The sequence below is a fragment of the Montipora foliosa genome, chromosome 14 (genome assembly GCF_036669935.1).
Source record: "Montipora foliosa isolate CH-2021 chromosome 14, ASM3666993v2, whole genome shotgun sequence".
Taxonomy (NCBI): domain Eukaryota; kingdom Metazoa; phylum Cnidaria; class Anthozoa; order Scleractinia; family Acroporidae; genus Montipora; species Montipora foliosa.
Genome location: NC_090882.1, coordinates 25,202,616 through 25,209,858, shown reverse-complemented (window position 1 = coordinate 25,209,858; position 7,243 = coordinate 25,202,616). Strand labels below are relative to the sequence as shown.

Sequence of the window (7,243 nt, the reverse complement as noted above, 5' to 3'; positions counted from 1 at the left end):
TACGAACTTTGTTGTCACAACAATATCCGTAAAAATCATGTTTTCCTTAGAATTTGATCTTTCGGAAAAACGTGAAAAATTAGGTATTTCCGGTTATCACAGCGACTGTTACACAACGCTGCAGCACAACACTTGTGACTTAAATGCTTTTTGCTAGCTTCCGCCATATTTTCTACCTTGGCCCTTAGGCCTCGCATCCATGCAACTTCCGGTAATAGGCTGAATCTGTGTATGGCGAAGTGAATCAAGTGAAATATTCGTGTTCAGCTCGAGGTTGTCTTTTTTCGGTTAAACTTGCTTTGAGGATTTAGTGAAGATGTTTTATGTCTGGATACTATATGATGCATTTTTCTTCTTTACGTATTGATATATTTGTGTTCTTCACTCGATATTCTTTGAGATATTTGTCTCTGAAATTAATCATTTCATCCATCAAATTGTTGTTATTGCGCAAGGTGTATAGCATTCGCTGTTCGTCTTAGCAAGGCGAACAACAGTCATCGTAATGTAATGTAAATCTTTATTTAGACACGGACAATCATCAGTTAAGTTAATAATTAAAAATTAAAACTTGTACAACTGCTTTACATGATTGCCGTGTGGGAATCCGATATCTCAGATACTTTCTTAATACCCCGTTTAAACTGCCCAATAGAACAAACGCTTTTTAAATCTTGGGGCAAGTTGTTCCACAAACAGGCCCCGCTGTAGCAAAAACTTCGTTTGAAGTAATTAGTATTTGGCTTGGGCAGCGAAAGCTTTCCTTCAAGATTTCTTAGGTTATAGTCATTAACGTGGCGTTCAGTGAAGAGACATTGAAGATAGTCTGGGGCAAGTTCATTCAATGTTTTATACATAAGTAAAGCTTTCTGCTTTTTACGACGAAGAGACAGCTTCTCCCACCTAAGCATCCCGAGAAGGAGGTTGGAGCTCGTATCAAAAGGTGATTGAGTAATTACTCTGGCAGCGCGATTTTGTAATTTTTGTAATTTATCACTCAAACAGCCACTCATACAATCCCAAACCGGGCTGCAGTAATCAAAATGTGGTAATATTAAAGCATTATAAATTTGAACTGCAACATCCGTCGGAATAAAAGGTCGTACACGTTTCAATGCACCAATGGCTGAAGAGACTTTCTTGCTTATCTCGTCAACGTGTTTAGACCAAGAGAGTTGTGCATCAATGGTAAGACCCAGAGATTTCATATGGTCAACTCTCTTGATCGTCCTGTCATCGATACTTATATTAATCTCCTCACATTGGGTATTCAATCTCTGCCTAGATCCGATTATCATTAGTTCAGTTTTGGCCACATTTAAACTTAATTTGTTGGCTCTCAGCCAACAGGTAAGATTGTTAAGTTCAGAAGTCACTGCTAGTTTAAGATCGGCTACCGTTTTTGCAGATAAGGTTATACTGGTGTCATCAGCAAACATTCTCGGCGCAGCAACCCGCAGGCAGTTAGGGAGATAATTAATGTACATAAAAAAAAGCAAGGGACTTAGGATGCTGCCCTGCGGTACGCCACAAGTAACAGTGCTGGCAGTTGACAGATTTCCATTTACATTACACCTTTGGGTCCGATTACTTAGGTATGACTGAAACCACTTCGTCCTTTGAGCGAAGCCATTTGGCTGTGAGAAACTAAAGAAAAGAGATTTTAAATTCCCTAGCCCACGTTTCTTTGTATTTTGCTTTGCCGCCCACACAATCATAAGTCCCTTGCTTATGTCATTTGAATTTATGAAATGACGCATGTTTCGCTGCATCAACCTAATTTGTCAGATTAATGTCTAAATTTTACCCTGCTCCGATGTTTTTGAAGTTCTATGTCGCCTGGCCGAGATATCACTTTTCCTTTTATTTACGAACAAGTGAGAAACTTTCTTCGAGGTCTTTATTTTTCTAAAATAGATTCCTCCTCAATTTCTCTAAACTGGGCCACACAACCTAAATATTAGTAGGCTTCAACTGTTGTAGAGGACTGTCTGTACTAGCGGAACAATATCAAATCTGGACTCTTTTGATTTTCGCAATACCACAGGACTACACCCGGCCACGAGGATAGTTCGTGAAGGTTTTTAATAGCAAATAATCCTTATCGTGTTCATAAATTTTAATCAACTGGTTCGCTGATTCACAAAACATATTGAGAGACCAAGCATATTGAAGCGCATTTTCTCCCCTGGGTACCCCCTGTGTTAACAGCACCTTAATGTGCAACTTTCCAAAGTCCTCTTCCCTAGTGCCGCTAATTTGACAAGCCGACAATCTTGTGAAGATTTGAAATTCATCTTCGCCGAGTCTCGGAAGAATTCCCTAAGCGCAATAAACAACAAAAGGCTTTTGTTTGGACTTGTGAAGAGGAATTTGACCCACAACAATGGACCATTTCTTGATACGGCTTGCATCCTGCGTTACTGAAATTTTCAAGCAACTTTGCGCTACTGAACACCAGCACAATGAAGAAATCACGAGCATTCATAGAATGAATCTCATTCCCAGTTTTCTGCAGATAACTTGGAGGTTTGCTACTGCGGTTAAAGTAGTGGGAACTCTTCTGTGAACTTTCTCTCCATATACAATAAAAGGCGCAAAAATTTCATTCATTGATTCAGTCCTAGTGGTACCAGTCACATGGAGAGTTTATAATGCACCTACATGTATCAATGTTAAGCTGTTGGGGGGGAGGGGGGGGGGGGGGAGACCGGGCATAGGCGGGGGATTTGAACTCAGATCAGAATTTTTTTCTGTTCAAATGCCCGGCGCCAGGAAAGTCATCCTGGGTCAAAAGAGTGCAAATTCCCCAACCCCATCCTCCTCCCAAAAATGCATAGGTAAAAAAGAACAGCAGAAATAGGGACAGAAATTATACATTTTATTTTTTAAAAGGTAACAATGCAATGACTTCAAAATGTAACATCTGTTATAATGGAAAATTGTCATGTAGTTCCATAGTTCATCTGGAAAGTATGTTAACATTTTGAGGACTGTCTCAACTGGTACTACTAAATAAGACAATACAACAGGGAAATTCTGGTATCTTTTCATGAACTGTTATGCTACTTTTGTTTACTTGAATTGCCATCCTTTTATAGCTCATGACCATGTTTAAGACAACAAATATTATAGCTGAAACGTCTCTAAAACGTTTACGCTTTTAAACTTTAAACTATGCCCTAAAGGACTGACTAAAAATAGAACCACATTCTTTGTGAAGGAGAAAAGAATGTGACATGTTAATTACTTAAATTGTAAATAGGAACAACGGAAATAAAATATTAAACTTCATATAAAAGAGAGAAATATTCAAAAAAGCCCCATAAGAGGAGGACTTATGATGTGACAAATAGTGAGCCGATGAAAATGAAATTCAGTATTTCGGTCTCGTTTTTAGTATTATATAAGCTTGCTTGGAAACAAAATTCACTGCGCACAAGGTGAATATAGATGACTGCCTCATAAAAGGCTTTAGAGTTTCAGTCCATAGCGTTGAGGGAATCGCAGAGAATCGGTTTGCTTCTAGTGACTTCTGGGTAATTCCAAAATGGCGGTACTATTCTTCAGTCTTTCTCGGTCATTCAAGATGGCGAGCAGCCAAGATGGCGTCAGTGGACCCCACGCTTCTAACGGTTAAAGTCAAAAGTCCCGACCCCCGGAACTCAACGAATGATCAAAAGTCCCTACCACGGGCAGACTTGTAACGTCAAATCCCCCTCCTATGCCCGGCCTCCCCCACCAGCGGCTGAACATTGATAGGTGCATAAGTTCTCCCTCTGGAGAAGCTTTCGAAGAAAAGCTTTGATTACACAAAACAGTGACGCTGGAGTACTTTTCGTCTTACGTACTACCTATTACTTTAGTTTTCGAAGTATCATTTTTAATCTTGTACCTCCTGGTTAGCCCTTGTATTCGCAGTTGAATCTCGTGAGGAAACCCGATTCTATATTACAAACTTTATGGTTTCTTTAAGGTTTCCTCGGAAATGTTATTCAATTATCCTGCATTTGTAATCTTCTTTTCCTTTCTTTACGAATAAAAAAAAAATGAATAAATAAATAAATAAATAAACAAACAAATAAATAAATAAATTTATCAATAAATAAATAAATAAAGTAAAACTCAACTTTACAAGAGGAATGAGTTGAAATGAAATGAAATGGTGTCTAAGGAATAATGAAGGGGCAAAGCAGTTTTCATTTCATGCTCTGATGTACATGGCATGTACATGCCAATACGTTTGGGAAACCGTAGTTCCTCGCGGACAATTCGTGATCAATAGCTACAACTGATCTTCTGGAAGCGCTCGACGGGATGGAGCAGTTGTACATAAAGCGCTATTGGGGCTTTTTCTTTATGTCAATAACTATGCCAGTAACAGAAAGGCACAAGTACTTTTTTAATGAAAAGTTATAAAAAATACAAGGAATAATGCCACGTCTCAGAGAAACGAAATGCGCACTTAGAAGAAACATCTCTTCCAAAGTACTAGTACTCCGTTGGGGAACATTTGCGATCGTCTCTTGGAGAGTTGACAATCGTAATAAAAGAGTAATCTTTGAACATAAAAGACAAAACATACAAGAGTCACGAGAGTATAAGGGTATAGGTGGTTTGCACGTTACGTGATCGTTGGTGGACAAAAAGAAAAGATCTCTCATTAGCTCCTTTTGTTCGTCCACCAGCAATTTTACATTGCAGCATTGTTGCCTGTGTCCCTTGAGATTGGTTGCAAACCACCTATTGGATAAACACGCTCCTGGCTATAAGTGATCACTTTTTTAATGAAAAGTTATAAAAAATACAAATCGCGAATAATCCCATGCAAAATAGTGGAGAGGGCTACCTTTTGTCATTCTAATGAATTAGGTCGAGACAGGAGCCATAATAATTATGGCTCCTCATCGAGACGATGATCTCAATTAAAATGTGTTATGCCTTAATGACGTTCGTCTATTTACTGAAAGGATGAACGCGGAATATTTGAAGAGGAGGGTGGAAGGCGGCGTTGTAAAGCTCCGCGAATAGTGCGGGCCCGCGAAAGGAGCATTGTCCGTAGTGTGTCAACTAATGACTGTAGGTTTGCGAGAAATTTCTGACAAGCGGTAAAATTCCGGTTATAAGTAACCCCCGCCCCCTCGATTATAAGCCCCAATGCTTATGGGCCCATCTACATGCAGGCAAAACATTATTGCGCTTATATGCTCCAGTTCCCTCCTCTTATAATTCCATCCGGATATAAGTCCTGTTCTACATTTTCTTGTTCCTTAGCAGTAGTCACTTCCCAGAACAAGACTTGAAAGTGCAGATCAAATGCCATTGAAGTAGCTGTTTAATCCTTTAGTGCAAAACAGGCTTAATTAAAGATCGGTAAATCTAGGAAAACGTCTCGACTTTCTCAAAGCTCCTTGCGGGGCGGCGCTAAGAGATTTCCCTTCGGCGCTTATAAATCTCCGCGCTCGTTCTGGTTCGCGAGCTTCACGCTCAGCTTTAAAGCTCGACTTGGGGGCAAGTCTAGAAAACGTCTTTTATCACTGCTAATCGTCACTCTCGACTTATTTGATATCGTTTCATTGCAAAACGTTTTTGTATACCCTTTAAAAGCCCCACTGGATAAAAGTCTCCCTTGATAAGCCCACCCAATACCCCTCACGAAGTTTTAAATTCCCAGGGCTTACGACCGGGATTTTACGACATGCCTCAAAAAGAAAGTTTTAGGGAGACTGCAAGCCTGAGGGAAGATGAAATACAGTCACACTTCTTTTTAAAACACAAACCTTGTATAAAACGTTTTCACTCTCACTCCATCAAAAATGTAAATCGAAGCCATGCAATGAATGAACTCAAGAATTTTAGACGTTATAGTAGATTACTAAACAATTGCCAAGTCTTAGGTGTTTGCGGTTGCCTGTACTTGAGTTATTGGTTAAAATCTTTCGCACAAATTTATAAAGCTCGTTGTGGAGACGCCACATTGACATACCAGGCATGGCATACCTCGGAGGAACACCAATATGGCTGCCAAAAAATGGTAATTAAAAATTGGTTCGTGCCCTGTGTGCGTCTATCGAGTTATGAAGGCACGCAGGAAGCGTGGCGAATACGATAGAAGTTTAAGAGTTGCAGGAAGCGATAGCTGACGGGAACTCTAGCTTCACGGTGCTCTCGATCCAAACCACTCAAGTGCGTCTGTTTAACAAATAGATTCTATGTTGCCGTGCGTCTGTTCAGTAATAAATCCGAGATGACGTCAAAATGTGGTAAGAAAGAAAACGTGGTACAGGAGGCGATAGCCGAATGTGTCACTAATGTTCTTACCACATTTTAACGTTTTCTGTTATTATTGGGTTGCCGTATGGCAATCCCAGTCAGAAAATGGGTAGATTTATTTTATTTTTTTAATTTGCCCTGTCGGTAAAAGTCTTGCCTGTCACTCCCCTGGTAAGTGGTGTCTTTGTGCATAGAGCCCTCTGCTCGTATTTTCTTAGGATCGAGAGGGCAGTGGAAATGCGTAGATTTCTCTGGTGGACATAGGAGAATCATTAACTTAGCCTGCAATGGCGTCGAAAGTCATGTAACGCTAATGGCGTTTTAGTGGATCTTTGAATAAAATATACCCTTATGAAGCTCAATAATGGACTTTTAGTTGGATAAACTAGGCAGGCGGTGAAAAACCAACACCTGGAATCTCAAAAGCGACGAGTAATGGACTTCGACAACAATCTATCGCCCGTCGAGCCGAAATCAAAGTGAGCTGTATCTATAAAATAATATTTAACCAAGTGTGCTGTTATGTAGAACACTGAAACCAAACGGAAAATTCTATGGTAATATATGGGTTCAACAAAGACAGAGAACGATTGAACGAATCGAACACCTTACGTGGATCTGTGATCAACTCTGCACAGTCTTCAGGTAAAAAAAAATAATTGGAAATTTAACAGCTAAGAATTCTTTGAAAGAAAGCTTGTCGTGTATTTTGTGCTTCATTATTCAAGGAAAAGGTTCTTCATGCAAACGGTTTGATCCTGAAATTTAGTTTGTTGCAATATTGCGCATATTTGACACGATTGAGTTTCTTCTCTTCACGCACGTAATGAAATAGAAGGGGTTTTTGCCTCTAATAGCAAATACGTTGTTTGTTTCAAAAAAGTTTTAGCTGGAAAAGGTGGCCTTTACGAATTCATCATGTTTTATGATATGCGAGCTTAACTGGATAGTTTTTTATGGCAATAGTAAA

General features: G+C 39.5%; 1 pseudogene; it reads left to right on the top strand.

The window, feature by feature from the left end:
• The first annotated feature begins 1,122 nt into the window (after positions 1 to 1,122).
• Positions 1,123 to 7,243, top strand: part of LOC137984562 (uncharacterized) — a 9,642-nt pseudogene continuing 3,521 nt past the window's right edge.